The 19,381-nt window shown below is 38.6% G+C and overlaps 1 protein-coding gene across 1 annotated transcript in view; it reads right to left on the bottom strand.

Annotated features, from left to right (window-relative positions):
• KCNH8 (potassium voltage-gated channel subfamily H member 8) overlaps nucleotides 1-19,381 on the bottom strand; it is a 380,589-nt gene that overhangs the window by 25,587 nt on the left and 335,621 nt on the right.

Here is a 19,381-nt window from a genome sequence, read left to right on the forward strand (position 1 = left end):
AAAACATGCACCTTCCACGATGTACAAAGAAGCTCTGGAAATTATAAGATGACCTGGAAACATGCTTCTGATATTATCTACATTGTTTTTGTTCAAATATATTATTTCATTTTAATGTGGTAATAGATGCTGTTAATTAACATGATTTTATTCACATGAAAAAAATTTGTACTTGAAAATGATCTGCCTAGAAAGCCAGACATATTTGGTAATTCTGTCACCCTCCCCTCATTTTTTTCCCTAGATGATTAGGGAAATAGATCTGTTATATTTACACAAATGCCAGGATCATTATTGCTGTGCAAATATATGTTTCATCAGTGTTTAATTTTATGATAGCAGTCAACCGATTCTACATCTGCTTAGCTGCCTAAATATGCATTAATCAGATGCATTTTAGACATAAGTTTTGTGATAATTCCCTAACTAAATGGTGACAAATAAAACAGCTGAATAGTTAAAAATGTGAAAAATAAAACAAAATTATGGTGTTCTTGCTACTGTGGTAGACATGAAAACATGTTTGGAAAAAGCCTTTCATTTATAGCTTGGATTACAGAAGAACATCACAATGGGATTCAGGAAGCCTGAACACCTCCAATCACAGATACCCTTAGGGATATAAGAGAACGATGCTGGCCTTAGCAGTTTCCAGCTGTCTGGTTTACCACTAGATGAGTTCTGCCAAGTTGCTGAATCCCAGAGTCATTTTTCTATACTAGTGCTTTTCAAACATATTATGTGCACATGAATTACTTAGGGATCTCCTTAAAATGCAGATTCCGACATGGGAGGTCTGAGGTGGGGCCTGAAATTCCTAATTTCTAGTTAGCTCCCAGGTAATACTGGTGCTGCTGGCCCTGGAGACACATTTTGAGTAGTAAGAGCTTATGACCAACATCACAGTTATTATCATCCTATTTCCTATCAGTTATTTATCCATCATGTGATAAGCACCCTTATAAGTGTTTCCCAGACATTATGCACATTAATTCCCACTGTGATCCTACAATATAGGTATTTTTAGTCTCTATTCTGCAGAAGAGGAAATAAAAGGACCAAATTAGAGTTAAGTGATTTGGTGATGGCTGCAAAGTAATAACTGACTAAGCAGAGAAATGAACACCAGATTGGCTGTTATTAAGGTTAAATGCAATACTATATTTAAGTGTTCGGCATGCAATATATTTTTCTTCCTCCTACCTTTTGATACCTTTGATTACCCAAGGTAACCTTATCTCATCTTTTACCAAATGTACTGATGGTCAAGAGTCAAGCAGAATAAGCCTAGTACCAAAATCTGGCATAGACACAACGAAAATAGAAAACTTCAGGCCAATATCCCTGATGAATATAGACATAAAAATCCTCAACAAAATACCAGCAAATTGAATCCAGGGAATCCAGGAGCACATCAAAAAGTTCATACAGCATGATCAAGTAGGCTTTATTCCTGGGACGCAAGGCTGTTTTGACATACAGAATTCAATACATGTGATTCACCGCATAAACAGAATCAAAAGCAAAACACGAATGATCACCTCAACAGATGCAAATAAAATCAACTTGCCTTCATGATAATAACCCAGATTAGTCGTCAGAGGAATATACCCGAAAATAGTAAGAGCCATCTCTTGGGCAGGTAGCAGCTCCGTGTTTTCCTGGGACGGTGCGCCCACCGAGGCAAGCCGCCATTTTTGCTGTCTTGCCGCCCTCGCCCCTGTTGCCTTCAGGCTTCCAGAGGGTGCGTGGTGACAAGGGACTGGTGCAGATCCCCAGCACCATGGAGCTGCCCTGTGGAAAAAGCAGCCAGACCTTTTTCCACACAGGTCTCCGATCCTGTTTCTCCTTACGGGGCGGCCCTTGTGACCTGGGACTCCAACACAACTACCCTGTCCCCACCTGAACTTGCCAGTTGGAGGTGGCTCTGCAGTTCTCACAGCAGGAACTCCCAGAGAAAACCCACAGTCCCTCTGCTATTGCAGCTGCAGTGGTACCGCCCTAACCGCTCTGTCTGGGGCTAGGGAAGGAACAAAAGGCCTAGTCACTACGCTGGCACCTTCAGCACACTACACACGGTAAGGAGAGGAATCCAGACCCTCTTCCCTGTGAGCCCAGGCCTCCCACTCTTCTGGCTCCGGACCACAGATCAGCCTCCTCATCACAGCAGAGCACACCCACTGGTACTGGCTCTGAGGTTCCCTGGTGAGGGCTCCCAGAGGCAATCAACAGCCCCTCTTGTCATTGCCACAGCAGTGGTTCTGCTCCTCCTGCCCTTGGTATAGGGAAGAAACAGTCTGAGGGCTTCACATATGCTCCGAGTACACCACAGCCACCATACAGGGAGAAGCTCAGTCTCTCCTCCCTATAAGCTCTTGAACCTCCATTCTTCACCAGGCAGGGACCCCAGTTCAGGCCAGCAGTGCATTTGTCTCATCCCCTGACTGAACATTTCCAGTGGCAGGGGCTCTGTGTTTCTCTGAGACAGAGGTCCCAGAGACAACTGAAGGCCCACTCCCATGGCCACTGCAGAGTGGTACTGCTCTTGCTGCCCTCGGACTGGGAAAGGCACAAAGATCCTGAGTGCTTTAACCACACTTCTAGGAAGCTGTAGTTGCCCCCAGGAGAAGAGGCCAGTCTGTCTACCCTATGACCTACCCACTCTCCCTGCTTGTTATCAGGTAGGGCGCCCCCAGCTTGGGCCCCCAGTGCAGCCACCCCAACCTTGGCTGATTATACTGATTGGTAGCAACTCTGCATTTCTCTGGAGTGGAGTCCCCAGAGACAAGAGAAAGGCCCTCTGTCACAGCCACTGCTAAGGTCCCTGGCCCTGCTGCCTCCAAGCTGAGGAGGCCACATAAAGCCTGAGCTCACCCCAGAGTTGCAGTGTGCAGCCCAGGAGAGCCAAACCGAGATCTGCAGCCAGCACTCAAGTGGGAGAGGAGCTCACACTGTCAGAGTGCTGACAGAGAGCACAGCTGCAATCATGAGGAAATACAGAGGAGCCACATGGCCAAGCAAGTGCCTACCTACTGGCCATTTCACTTAAGCACCACCTACTGGATCACAGCACAAACTTCAACACCAAAAATACTTTTGGTAATAGGCTCCTCTGTGAAACCAAAGAACTTAGCTAAAAATAAAGGCCCTGCACAAAGCCTTGGCCCTCTGAAAACATCCAGAAATGAAACCTACTGATTATACCCAAATTACACCACAGTTAGAGGAACACCAGCCCACACAGATGAGAAAGAACTAGCGTAAGAACTCTGGGAGCTCAAAAAGGCAGAGTGGCCTCTTTCCTCCAAACAACCACGCTAGTCCCCCAGCAAGGGTTCCTAACTGGGTTGAAATAGCTCAAATGCCAGAGATAGAATTCAGAATATGGATGGGAACATAGACCATCGAGATTGAGGAGAAAGTGGGCACCCAATACAAAGAATCTAATGAGTACCATAAAATGATTCAGGAGCTGATGGATGAAATAATCGTTATAAAACAGAAGCAAATAGCTGAAAAACACACTACAAGAATTTTACAATGCAACCTCAAGTATTAACAGCAGAATAAACCAAGCTGAGGAAAGAATCTCAGAGTTCAAAAACTGGCTCTCTGAAATAACTCAGTAAGACAGAAAATACATAAAAAAGAATAAAAAAGGATGAACAAAACCTCTGAGAAATATGAGGTTATGTAAAGAGACCAAAATCTATGAATCACTGGGTCCCTGAAAGAGCTAGGGAGAAAGCAAGCAACTTGGAAAACATATCGCAGAATATCATTCATGCAAACCTTCCCATCCTCACTAGACAGGCCAACATTCAAATTCAGAAAATGCAGAGAAATCCTGTGAGATACTACGGAGGAAGACATCCCCAAGACAGATAGTCATCAGATTTTCCAAGGTCGAAATATAAGAAAAAATGTTAAAGGCAGTTAGAGAGAAGGGGTAGGTCAGCTACAAAGGGAACCCCATGAGGCTAACAGCAGAATTTTCAGTAGAAACTCGACAAGCCAGAAGAAATTGGGGGCCTATATCAACATTCTCTTTTTTTAAAAAAACTTTACCTTAAGTTCAGGGGTACATGTGCACGTTTATTATATAGGTAAATTTGTGTCACGGGGGTTTGATGTACAGATTATTTCATCGCCCATGTACTAAGCCTAGTACCTATTACTCATATTTTCTGATCCTCTCCTTCCTCCAACCCTTCACCCTCTGGTAGGTCCCAATGTCTGTTGCTCCCCTCTTGGTGTCCATGTGTTTTCATCATCTAGTTCCCACTTACAAGTGAGAAAATGTGGCATTTGGTTTTCCCTTCCTGCATTAGTTTGCTTAGGATAATGGCCTCCAGCTCCATCCATGTTCATTTAGAGAACATGATCTCATTTTCTTTTATGGCGGTGTAGTATTCCATGGTGTGTGTGTGTGTGTGTGTGTGTGTGTGTATGTATGCATGTGTATATATATGTATATATACATAGATACACACTATATATACATATATACACATATATACATACATATATATAATATATCTCATATTTTATTTTATCCAGTCTATCATTGATGGGCTTGTAGACTGATTCCATATCTTTGCTATTGTGAATAGTGCTGCAATGAACATATGTGTGCATGTGTCTTTATGGTAGAACAATGTGTATTCATTTGGGTATATACCCAGTAATGTGATTGCTGAGTTGAATGGTAGTTGTGCTTTTAGCTCTTTGAGGAACCTGCACACTGCTTTTCACAACAGTTCAACTAATTTACACTCCCACCAACAGTGTATTCTTCCTTTTTCTCTGCAATCTTTCCAGCATCTGTTATTTTCTGACTTTTTAATAATAGATATCTAACCGGTGTGAGATGGTATCTCATGGTTTTGATTTGCATTTCTCTAATGATCAGTGATACTGAGTTTTTTTTTCATATGACTGTTCGCCACTTGTATGTCTTTTTTTGAAAAGTGTCTGCTCATGGCCTTTACCCACTTTTTAGTGGAGTTGTTTGTTTTTTGCTTGTAAATTTGTTTAAGTTCTTTATGGATGCTGAATATTAGACCTTTTTCAGATGCATAGTTTGCACAAATTTTCTACCACTCTGTAGGCTGTTTGTTGATAATGTCTTTTGTTGTGTAGAAGCTCTTTACTTTAATAATTAGATCCCACTAGTTAATTTTTGCTTTTGTTGCAATTGCTTTCAGCATCTTTGTCATGAAATCTTTGCCAGGTCCTATGTCCAGAATGGTATTTGCCTGAGTTGCCTTCCAGGGTTTTTTTATAGTTGTGGGTTTTACATGTAAGTCTTTAATCCATCTTGAGTTGACTTTTACATATGGTGAAAGAAAGGGGTCCAGTTTCAATCTTTGCATATGGCTAGCCAGTTATCCCAGAACTATTTATTGAATAAGGAGTTCTTTCCCCATTGCTGGTTTTTGTCAGCTTTGTTGAAGATCAGATGGTTGCAGGTGTGTGGCCTTATTTCTGGACTCTCAATTCTGTTCCATTGACCTATGTGTCTGTTTTTGTACCAGTACCTCAGCATTCTTAAAGAAAATAATTTTCAACCAAGAATTTTATATCCAGCCAAACTAAGCTTCATAAGTGGAAGAGAAATAAGATCCTTTCCAGACAAGTAAACGCTGAGGGAATTCATGACCACCAGGCCTGCCTTACAAGAGGTCCTGAAAGGAGCACTAAACATGGAAAGAAAAACAAACAAACAAACATACCAGCCACTACAAAAACACGCCTAAGTACACAGACCAGTGACACTACAAAGCAACCGTACAAACAAATCTATATAATAGCCAGCTAACAACATAAGAGGATGAAATCCACACAGATAAATATTAACTTGGAATATAGATGGGCTAAATGCTCCACTTAAAAGTAACAGAGTGTCAACATGGAGAAAGAAGCAATACTCCCTGGTATGCCATCTTCAAGAGGTCCATCCCACATGCAATGACAATCACAGGCTCAAAATAAAGGGATAAAGAAAAATCTACTAAGCAAATGGAAAACAGGAAAAGGCAGTGGTTGCTATCATAATTTCAGACAAAACAGACTTTAAACCAACAAAGACCACAAAAGATAGAGTAGGACATTACGTAAAGAGTCTAATTCAACAAGAAGACGTAACTATCCTAAATATACATATACCCTCAAGAGAGGAGCACCCAATTCATAAAGAAAGTTCTTAGAGACCTGCACAGAGACTTTGATTCCCACATAATAATAGTGGGAGACTTCAATATCCTACTGAGAGTATTAGACAGATTGTTCAGGCAGAAAATTAACAAATATATTCAAGACCTGAATTCAACACTTGAATAAATGGACTTGTTAAGTGTCTACAAAACTCTCCACCCAAATATACAAAACAACAGAATATACATTCTTCTCATTGCCACGTGGCACATATTCTAAAATCAATCACAAAATTAGACATAAAATAATCCTCAGTAAATTCAAAGAAACTGAAATTATACCAACCACATTCTTGGACCACAGTGCATAAAAACAGAAATCATCATTAAGAAAATCTCTCAAAACCATACAATTACATGGAAATTAAACAACCTGCTCCTGAATGAGTCTTAGGTAAATAAGCTAAGGCAGAAATCTAAAAGTTATTTGAAACTAATGAGAACAAAGACACAACATACCAGAATCTTTGGGACACAGCTAAGGCAGTGTTAAGAGGAAGTTTATAGCACTAAACAACCACATCAAAAAGTTAAAAAGATCTCAGATTAACAACCTAACATCACAACTAAAGGAACTAGAGAAGCAAAAGCAAACCAACCCCAAATATAGCAGGAGATAAGAAATAACCAAAATTAGAGCTACACTGAAGGAAATTAAGACATGAAAAATCATACAAAGGATCAATGAATCCAATAGTTGGTTTTTAAAAAAATTAGTAAGACAGACCATTAGCTAGACTAACAAAGGAAAGAAGAGAGAAAAGCCAAATAAACACAATTAGAAATAAAAAAGGGAATGTTACCACTGACCCTACAAGAATACAAAAAAACCCTCAGAGACTACTACAAACACCTCTATGCACACAAACTAGAAAATCTAGAAGAAACTGATAAATTCCTGGACACATACAACCTCCTAAAACTGAGCCAGGAGGAAATTAAATCCCTGAACAGACCAATAATGAGTTCCAAAATTGAATCAGTAATCAAAAGCCAACCAACCACAAAAAAGGTGCAGGACTAGACAGATTCACAGCCAAATTATGCCAGTAATATAAAGAAGAGCTGATACCATTCTGACTGAAAGTATTCCAAAAATTTGAGAAGGATAGACTCCTTCCTAACTCATTCTATGAGGCCAGCATCATCCTGATACCAAAACCTGGCAGAGACACAACAAAAAAAGAAAAATTCTGTTCAATATCCTTCATGAATACAGACAAAAACCCTCAACAAAATACTAGCAAACTGAAACCAACAGCACATCATAAAGCTAATTCACCATGATCAAGTAGGCTTTATCCCTGGGATGCAAAGTCGGTTCAACATATACAAATAAATAAATATGATTCATCACGTAAAGAGAATTAAAGTAAAAAACGCATGATTATCTCAATAGATGCAGAAAAGGCTTTTGGTAAAATTCAACATCGCTTCATGTTAAAACCCTCAATAAACTAGTCATTGAAGGAATATATTTTAAAATAATGAGAGCCATCTATAACAAATCCACAGCCAATATAATACTAAATGGGCAAAAGCTAGAAGCATTCTGTTGAAAACCAGAACAAGACAGGGATGCCCTCTATCACGACTCCTATTCAACATAGTACCGGAAGTCTTGGCCAGGGTAATAAGGCAAGAGAAACAAATAAAAGGCTTCCAAATAAGAGAGAAAATCAAACTATCCCTGTGTACAGATGACATAATTTTATATCTAGAAAACCCCATAGTCTCTGCCCAAAAGCTCTGTGATCTGATAAACAATTTCAGCAAAGTTTCAGGTACCAAATCAATGTACAAAATCAGTAGCATTCCTGTATACTAACAATATCCAATATAAGAGGTAAATTAAGAATGTAATCTCATTTGCAATTGCCACGAAAAGGGTTAAATACCGAGGAATACAGCTAACCAGAGAGGTGAAAGATATCTACAATGAGAATTATAAAACACTGCTCAAGGAAATCACAGATGACACAAACACATGGAAAAACACCCCATGCTCATGATTAGGAAGAATCAATATCATCAAATTGGCCATACTGCATGGAGTAATTTACAGATGCTAGTCCTATGAAACTGCCAATGACATTCTTCATGCAATTTAAAAAATATTTTAAAATTTGTACAAAACTAAAAAAGAGCCTGAATAGCAAAGGCAATCCTAAGCAAAAGGACAAAGCTGAGGTATCATGTTACCTGACTTCAAGCTACATTACAAGGCTACAGTAACCAAAATAGCAGGGTCCTGGTACTAAACCAGACATATAGACCAATGGCACAGAATAGAGATCTCAGAAATAAGGCTACACACCTACAACCATCCGATCTTCAACAAAGCCAACAAAAACCAGCAATGGGGAAAGGACTCCCTATTCAATAAGTGGTGTAAATGGTGCTGGGATAGCTGGCTAGCCATATGAAGAAGATTGAAACTGGACCCCTTCCTTAAACTATAAACAAAAGTTAACTCAAGATGAATTGAAGACTTAAATGTGAAACCCAAAACGATAACAATTCTGGAAGATAACCTAGGCAATACCACTCTGGACATAGGACCTGGCAAAGATTTCATGAAAAAGATGCCAAAAGCAATTGCAACACAGGCAATAATTGACAAGTGGGAACTAATTAAAGTATGGAGCTTCTGTATAGCAAAAGAAACTATCAGCAGAGAAAAAGACAATCTACAGAATGGGAGAAAATATTTGCAAACTGTGCATCCAACAAAAGTGTAATATCCAGAATCTATAAGGAACTTACACAAATTTACAAGCAAAAACAAACAACCCCATAAAAAAGTGGGCAAAGGATAGGAACAGCCACTTTTCAGAAGAAGACATACAAGTGACTAGAAAACATATGAAAAAATGCTCATCATTACTAACCAGTAGAGAAATACAAATCAAATCCACGATGAGATAGTATTTCAGAGCAGTCAGAATGGCCATTATTAAATTTGAAAAATAAATGCTAGTGAGGTTACGGGGGAAAAGGAACACTTATATACTGTTGGTAAGAGTATACATTAGTTCAACTATTGTGGAAAGAAGTGAAGTGATTCCTCAAAGAGCTAAAAACAGAACTAGCAGTTGATCCAGCAATCCCATTACCGGGTATATAGCCAAAGGAATATACATTATTTTACCATAAAGACACATACATGCATATGTTCACTGCAGCACTGTTCACGATAGCAAAGACATGGAGTCAACCTAAATGGTCATAAATAGAAGACTGAATGTATTAGTTCGTTTTCATCCTGCTGATAAAGATATACCCAAGACTGCGCAATATACAAAAGAAAGAGGTTTATTGGACTTATAGTTCCATATGGCTTAAGAGGACTCACAATCATGGCAGAAGGCAAGGAGGAGCAAGTCACATCTTATATGGATGACAGCAGGCAAAGAGAGAGCTTGTGTAGGGAAACTCCTGTTTTTAAAGTCATTGGCTCTCATGAGATCCATTTACCGTCATAAGAACAGCAACAGAAAGGCCCAGTCCCATGATTCAATCATCTGTCACTGGGTCCCTCCGACAACACATGGGAATTGTGGGAGCTACAAGATGAGATTTGGGTGGGGACACATATCACTGGATAAAGTAAATGTGGTACATATACACTATGGAATACTATGCAGCCACAAAAGAGAATGAGATCCTGCCCTTTGCAGCAACATGGGTGGAGCTGGAGGCAATTATCCTAAGCAAACTAACACAGGAACAGAAAATCAAATACTGCATGTTCTCACTTATAAGTGGCACTAAAAACAAGAAAACAAAGAAGAGAACAACAGACACTAGGGCCTACTTGAGGGTGAAGAGTGACAGTAGGCAAAGGATCAGAAAAAAATATCTATTGAGTACTAGGCTTAGTACATGGCTGATGAAATAATCTATATACCAAAACTCTGTGATACACAGTTTATGTATATAGCAAACCTGCACATGTACCCCTGAACCTAAAATAAAAGTTATAATAAAACAATCTATATTAATGGTTCATCATGTAAAAATGTAATTTGTAATTAAATAACATAAGGAGAATAATGTTGTATAGAGCAGGAAAAATAATAATAATAATAAGACTCATCAATAATAAAGCCACAGCCAATATCACATGGAATGAGCAAAAGCTAAAACCATTCCCCTTGAAAACTGGAACAACAGAAAGATGCTGTATTTGTCAATTTTCACACTGCTATAAAGATATTACCTAAGACTGGGTAATTTATAAAGAAAAGGGATTTAATTGACTCACAGTTCTGCATGGCTGGGGAGGCCTCAGAAAACCTACAATCATGGCAGAAGGGGAAGCAGGCACATCTTACATAGTGGCAGGCATGAGAGAGAAGCAAGTGTGTGATTCTCTCTGCCATTTATAAAACCATCAGATCTAATTCACTCACGATCACGAGAGCAGCATGGAGAAAACTGCCCCATAATCCAATCACTTCCCACCAGGTCTCCCCCTAAACACCTGGGGATTACAATTCAAGATAAGATTTGGGTGGGGACAAAAAACCTAACCATATAAGATGCCCACTCTCACTGTTCCTGTTCAACATAGTACTGAAAGTCCCAGCCAGAACAGTTAAGCAAGAGAAAGAAATAAAAGGCATCCAAACAGGAAGACAAGAGATCAAACTGTCTCTCTTTGTGATGATATTACTGTATATCTAGAAATCCCTAAAGACTCTGCCAAGAGGCTACTAGAATTGATAAACAATTTTAGTAAGGTTTTAGGATACAAAAATCAATATACAAAAATCAGTAGCATTTCTATACACCAATAATATCAAGGCTAAGAGTTAAATCAAGAACACAATCTCATTTACAATAGCCACAACGAAAATGAAATACCTAGAAAAACAGCTAATCAAAGAGGTGCAGGATTTCTACAAGGAAAATCACAAAAGTCAGAAATCACACACACACACACACACACACACACGAAAAAACATTCCATGCTCAAGGACTAGAAGAACCAGTGTCATGAAAATGACCATGCTGGCCAAAGCAACTTACAGATTCAATGCTACTCCTATCAAACTACCAATATCATTCTTCAAAAAATTAGAGCAAACTATTCTAAAATTCACATGGAACCAAAAAAGAACCCAAACAGCAAAAGCAATTCTAAACAACAATAACAAAAATGAACCTGGAGGCAGCACACTACCTGACTTGTAACTACACCATAAAGCTATAATGATCAAGCAGCATGGTACTGGTACAAAAACAGACACACAGACCAATGGAACAGAATAGAAGACTCAGAAATGAAGCCACATGTTTAAAACCTCTGATCTTCCACAAGACTGACAAAAATAAGCAATGGGAAAGGACTCCCTATTCAATAAATGGATAGCCATATGCATAAGAATGAAACTAGACCCCTATCTGTCACTACATCCAAAAATTAACTCAAGATGGATGAAAGATAGAAGTATAAGACCTAAAATTATAAATATCTTAGATGAAAACCTAGGAAGTACTCTTCTTGACATTAGTGTTGGCAAAGGATTTTTTGCCAAGTCCCCAAAAGCAATTGCAGTGAAAACAAAAAATGACAAGTACGATCTAATTAAACTAAAGAGCTTCTGCATAACAAAAGAAACTATCAAGAGAGTAAACAGACAACCGACAGAATGGGATAAAATATTTACCAACTACACATCTGAAAAGGGTCTGATTATCCAGAATCTATAAGAAACTTAAATTTACAAGCAAAAACCAAACAACTCTATTAAAAAGTGGGCAAAAAGACATGAACAGATTCCTCTCAAAAGAAGACACACAAGTGGCCAACAAACATATGAAAAAAGCTATCATCACTAATCATCAGAGAAATGCAAATCAAAATCACAATGAGATACCATTTCACACTAGTCAGAATGGCTATTATTAAAAAGTCAAAAAACAACAGATGCTGGCAAAGCTGTGGAGAAAAGGAAACGCTGTTGCTGGGAATGTAAATTAGGTCAGTCACTGCGGAAAGCAGTTTGGAGATTTCGCAAAAAATGAAGAACTATTATTTGACCCAGCAATTCCATTACTGGGTGCATACCCAAAGGAAAATAGATCACTATATCAAAAAGAAATGTTCACTCATATATTCATTGCTGCACTACTCACTATAGCGAAGACATAGAATCAGCATAGGTGACCATCAGTGGTGGACTGGATAAAGAAAATGTGGTACATATCCACCACAGTAATAAATTACCGTAGTAATACAGTCATAAAATAGAATGAAATCACGTCTTTCACAGCAACATGGATGAATCTGGAGGCAAGAATCCTCAGTAAACTAATGCAGGGACAGAAAACCAAATACCACATGTTCTCATTTACAAATGGGAACTAAACAATGAGTACACGTGTACATAAACATAGGAATAAAAACACTGGGAACTGCTAGAGAGAGTGGGGAGGGGGGTACGGGTTGAAAATCTACTTGTTGGGTACTATGCTCACTACCTTGGTACAATATCCCCATGTAATAAACCTGCCCATGTACCCTGTATATCTATAATAAAGGCTGAACATTTTTTAAAAAGTGTGAGGCATAATCAAGTGTACTTCATTCACACACACACTCACACACATATATGCAAATAATCAGTAATGTCCCAGCAATCTGAGAGACTCTCTGAATAATTTCATTTACATGTAGTATTAATCACTTATGCTATAAAAGAGCACTATGATATATTTATTCAGACGATTAACACTTCATACCAATCCAGATTCTGCCTGGAATATTTTTTTATTGGAAACTCAGCATTTTAAAGCTAGAAGTGACCGCAGACTGTCTGCTGAAATGATTTCTTTACTTGTCAAAGAATAGAATGTCTTGAGTAGCTTTCTTTTTTTATTTATTCAAAAGTTTATTCAAACGAATATAGCAGTTAAAAACATTTTCTTGTGATAAAACTGAAGGTTGAGAATAGTTTCTAAACATAAGATTAAATGTAAATTTAAGTATTGTTTAGAAAAAGTGACATGGTCTTCAAACTTACACCTGAATCCGTGAATAACCAATAACAGTCTCTGAAATTAAGGCAATAAATAATAGCCTACCAACCAAAAAAAGTCCAGGATGAGATGGATTCACAGCCGAATTCTACCAGAGGTACAAGGAGGAGTTGGTACCATTCCTTCTGAAACTATTCCAATCAATAGAAAAAGAGGGAATCGTCCCTAACTCATTTTATGAGGCCAACATCATCCTGATACCAAAGCCTGACAGAGACACAACAAAAAAAGAGAATTTTAGACCAATATCCCTGATGAACATCTATGCAAAAATCCTCAATAAAATACTGGCAAACTGAATCCAGCAGCACATCGAAAAGCTTATCCACCATGATCAAGTGGGCTTCACCCCTGGGATGCAAGGCTGGTTAAACATACGCAAATCAATAAACGTAATCCAGCATATAAACAGAACCAAAGACAAAAACCACATGATTATCTCAATAGATGCAGAAAAGGCCTTTGACAAAATTCAACAGCCCTTCATGCTAAAAACGCTCAATAAATTCGGTATTGATGGAACGTATCTCAAAATAATAAGAGCCATTTATGACAAACCCACAGCCAATATCATACTGAACGGGCAAAAACTGGAAAAATTCCCTTTGAAAACTGGCACAAGACAGGGATGCCCTCTCTCACCACTCCTATTCAACATAGTGTTGGAAGTTCTGGCTAGGGCAATCAGGCAAGAGAAAGAAATAAAGGGTATTCAGTTAGGAAAAGAAGCAGTCAAATTGTCCCTGTTTGCAGATGACATGATTGTATATTTAGAAAACCCCATTGTCTCAGCCCAAAATCTCCTTAAGCTGATAAGCAACTTCAGCAAAGTCTCAGGATACACAATCAATGTGCAAAAATCACAAACATTCTTATATACCAGTAACAGACCAATAGAGAGCCAAATCATGAAGGAACTCCCATTCACAATAGCTTCAAAGATAATAAAATACCTAGGAATCCAACTTACAAGGAATGTAAAGGTCCTCTTCAAGGAGAACTACAAACCACTGCTCAGTGAAATAAAAGACGACACAAACAAATGGAAGAACAAACCATGCTCATGGATAGGAAGAATCAATACTGTGAAAATGGCCATACTGCCCAAGGCAATTTATAGATTCAATGCCATCCCCATTAAGCTATGAATGACTTTCTTCACAGAATTGGAAAAAACTGCTTTAAAGTTCATATGGAACCAAAAAAGACCCCGCATTACCAAGACAATCCTAAGCCAAAAGAACAGAGCTGGAGGCATCATGCTACCTGACTTCAAACTATACTACAAGGCTACAGTAACCAAAACAGCATGGTACTGGTACCAAAACAGAGAAATAGACCAATGGAACAAAACAGAGCCCTCAGAAATAATACCACACATCTACAGCCATCTGATCTTTGACAAACTTGACAAAAACAAGAAATGGGGAAAGGATTCCCTATTTAATAAATGGTGCTGGGAAAATTGGCTAGCCATAAGTAGAAAGCTGAAACTGGATCCTTTCCTTACTCCTTCTACGAAAATTAATTCAAGATGGATTAGAGATTTAAATGTTAGACCTAAAACCATAAAAACCCTAGAAGAAAACCTAGGTAATACCATTCAGGACATAGGCATGGCAAGGACTTCATATCTAAAACACCAAAAGCAACAGCAACAAACGCCAAAATTGACAAATGGGATCTCATTAAACTAAAGAGCTTCTGCACAGCTAAAGGAACTACCATCAGAGTGAACAGGCAATCTGCAGAATGGGAGAAAATTTTTGCAATCTACTCATCTGACAAAGGGCTAATATCCAGAACCTATAAAGAACTGAATCAAATTTACAAGAAAAAAACAAACAACCCCATCAAAAAGTGGGCAAAGGATATGAACAGACACTTCTCAAAAGAAGACATTCATACAGCCAACAGACACCTGAAAAAATGCTCATCATCACTGGTCATCAGAGAAATGCAAATCAAAACCACAATGAGATACCATCTCACACCAGTTAGAATGGCGATCATTAAAAAGTCAGGAAACAACAAGTGCTGGAGAGGATGTGTAGAAATAGGAACACTTTTACACTGTTGGTGGAACTGTAAACTAGTTCAACCATCGTGGAAAACAGTGTAGCGATTCCTCAAGGATCTAGAACTAGAAATATCATTTGACCCAGGCATCCCATTACTGAGTAATACCCAAAGGATTATAAGTCATGCTGCTATAAAGACACATGCGCATGTATGTTTATTGCAGCACTATTCACAATAGCAAAGACTTGGAATCAACCCAAATGTCCATCAGTGACAGACTGGATTAAGAAAATGTGGCACATATACACCATGGAATGCTATGCAGCCATAAAAAAGGATGAATTCGTGTCCTTTGTAGGGACATGGATGCAGCTGGAAACCATCGTTCTCAGCAAACTATCGCAAGAACAGAAAACCAAATACCACATGTTCTCACTCATAGGTGGGAATTGAACAATGAGATCACTTGGACACAGGAAGGGGAACATCACACATCGGGTCCTATTGTGGGGAGGGGGGAAAGGGGAGGGATAGCATTAGGAGATATACCTAATGTAAATGATGAGTTAATGGGTGCAGCACACCAACATAGCTCATGTATACATATGTAACAAACCTGCATGTTGTACACATGTACCCTAGAACTTGAGTAGTTTTCTTAAAAAAAAAAAAATCCACTGTGCTCACTACAGTGAGTCTCTTATAGTTGGTGGTGGATGGAACCCAGTGATCCAGAGTTTTCCACAAGTCTCCAGGTTAGATGTGAAACCATTCATTTAGTCCAAGTCTCTCACTTTAGAAACATGTATACTATTGCTCAGGGAGATGAGATTACTTTCTCACTTTAAGTGGGGAGACCACCCCTCATATTGTCTTATGTCCAATTTCTGCCTCCAAAGAAAGAAGAAGTGAAAACTAAAATGCAAAAATGAAATCCACAGGCAAACAGCCCCGTGCCACACCCTGTGGCCTGGTAGTTAAAGATCGACCCCTGAACTAATTGGTTATGTTATCTGTAGATTACAGACATTGTATGGAAAAGCACTGTGAAAATCCCTGTCCTGTTCTGTTCCATTCTAATTACCGGTTCAGGTGCACGCAGCTCCCAGTCACGTACTCCCTGCTTGCTCAATCAATCACGACCCTCTCACACGGACGCCTTAGAGTTGTAAGCCCTTAAAAGGGACAGCAATTGCCCACTCGGGGAGCTCGGTTTTTGGAGATGTGAGTCTGCCAATGCTTCCAGCTGAATAAAGCCCTTTCCTTCTACAATTCGGTGTCTGAGGGGTTCTTGTCTGTGGCTCGTCCTGCTACAACTTCATCCATCAAGTTAAGAACAGAATGTCTATTATAGGCCATGCATCCTGACTCTCAGTGTTCCTTACCCAACCATAGTTTTCTCAGGTACTTTCTCCAGCAGTTAATGCTGTTACTTGGGCTGAAATAAATGCCTGATATACTGCAGAATTTAATCCAGCACAGGGTTTTGATGATTCCCATAAAGCAGACCCAAATAGCTTATGATGCAAGGTTGCTCAAGCACTGCTTTAACCTTTTCTGGGTCATAGATTTTTCTGGAAATGTGATGCATTACAGACATTCTCTCCTCAGGAAAAAAAATGCATGAATACAAACTTTGAACTGAAAAACTTTATTGACCCCAATTTTCTTGTTCTAACATCTAGAAGAGGACTCAGAAGTTTTAAATGTTTCGAAGAGGGCAGTCTTATCCAATTTTGAGTCCCTTCTACATAAAATTTTTACATCCTTTACACAACATGAAGAACTTCTTGTCATCTCTCATCTCTACTGGGGATAACTTAAAAAAAATAGACTTCTAGAGGTTGGAGAAACAAAAAGGAAGTAAATTAGACAAAAGAGAATAAATGGAGCTCATTGCAATGAAGCCTTTGGGGAGGATAAGATAGTACTTATGAGTATAATATATATTATTTAGGTGATAAATACATTAAAAGTGGTGAGTCTCCCTAGGCAGTGTATCTATGTAACAAAATTAAACTTGTACCCCATAAATTTATATAAATAAAAAACAAAATCAATGAAGTCTTGAGAGAGAGAAAGAAGACTGAGGGTCAGCCTACTGAAACCTTAGAACTGAGAACCAAATGTGGGCAGAAAGATTTGTCTTTGCATAATGAACAGTGGTAAGGCTCTATAACCTTGTAGAGTGGGAAAGAAATATAATCTCAGCCACAGTCAGTTGATTTAAGAAGTTTCCACATAGCTTTTCTTCTCCTTTCTCTCCCAATCCTAACCACCTAAATTGCTCTATCACTTTGTGAATACAGTGGGAACTGAGAGGGAGGACTCTTAAATTGGAAAGATAATTGTTTTTTTGGCATGAAGAACCAGACAGAGAAAATATAGTTTCTTAGTACTCATACTATCTGTAACAAAAAAAGCAAAACAAATTCACAACTTTTTTTTTCTTAAACTGTGGAGAGAAGGCCTCAACATTCTACTATTGAGCTTGAATTGCAAATGAAATCAAGCATACCAGGCACATGGATAGCAATTTTACAGGTGAAAAGTGCTATTGTATTCTCTAATGTTGTCTTTATTCTACTGAATGAAGACATTTCTATAAGAGCTCTCATAGGCTCATACTTGACTTTGGCTATTCAACCTATATTTGCCTTAAATTCTTAAATTCCTCAATGATTTGGGTTCCTAATATTAGAATTTCCACTAATTACTGTAGTTGGGAAGGCAGTTCTTTGATTTATTTCACCTATTTCTCTAACTCATTAAAGGCCTCTGAATCCTGACAGATGGTACTATAGTAACACACAATGTTTGGGACCCAGCCTTTTGTGGGATGATAATGCTTCACCTTTGAAAGGATTTTAAGTGGTTTTTCAGTCCTGTTGAGGCAAAAGGAAGTTTACTCTCAAGCTTCTTTCCAGAGGCTGAACCACCAAGAAGTTGACTACTGTGAAGCAAGGAAAGAAGCAAGCATTGCAGAACCCACAGCCTGGGCCTATGAAACCTAAACTGTAATCTAGTAGGACAGTGGCCCAGGGAAGATAGGAAATCTATTTGCAATGTTTACGTGGTGCATAGGCCAGAATTTATAAGCCCCTGTTTGAGTCTGAAAATGTCCTCTCAATAAGGAATCTCATAAGACACTAAATGCTCCGGTAGGAATGTTATCTACAGTCGAATGCTCAATTGGGAAATGTGACGTGTATTATAAGGTTCTTCTTTCTGACTGATTCGTGATATCTTCTGCCTCAATAATAACAGAGGAACATGTGTTCCCATTCAGAAAAAGAGATCATTCCATATTTTATCTTATTCACCAGACGGCAACGTAACCAGTAGTGGTGACTGTTTGGGATAAAGAGAATATGAACGAAGCGTACTCACAAATAAACCCATGACTCTCATAGTTAAAATGTCCACTCCTGCAAAATCATAATAAATGTCATATAATAGAGACACAGCAAATCAGCAGGTCCCTTTTTCATTTCTGATCTGTTTCTTCCTCTTGTAGACTCATCTGGAGGTGCCCATAAATAGTAAATAACACCCATGGCAGGTGTAATGGGAACAGGAAATGGAAACCTCTGGGGAAAGGATAGGCTTTGAATAAGGGAGCACTAATGTACAAGTAAACAAATCTGACATTTCACCACCATCTAATCTAAAGAAGAGATTTTTTGAGGATGGCCTGAAACTCTAAGTGAGTAACACAGTCTCTACTATATTTCCCTTGCTTGTTGTGTAACTTAGAAATTACATTTTTAATGAAAGAACTGATGATATTTTAACATTTTCCAATTTCACCCTGAGCTTTGAGATCAAGATTAACTATTAAGACTTAGAAGATAATTCTTTTCTGCTAGGTAGATGGTATCACTTCTAATACAGAAGTACAAGTTAAGTAATTGAGCTCCGAATTTAGAGTTTATGGACGAGAGCTGGAGAATCAGCTACTGAGTTCATAGTGTAGGAAGCACCCCGCAAACTCCCCATTGCTATATGTTAGAGTAAAAGGTCTGTGTGTCAGGGGATGGAACCCACTTAGGAGTTCGGGTAGCATAATGATTAAGATTTTCCTAGTCCTGTCAATT

Source organism: Macaca mulatta, chromosome 2 (genome assembly GCF_049350105.2).
Source record: "Macaca mulatta isolate MMU2019108-1 chromosome 2, T2T-MMU8v2.0, whole genome shotgun sequence".
NCBI lineage: Eukaryota > Metazoa > Chordata > Mammalia > Primates > Cercopithecidae > Macaca > Macaca mulatta.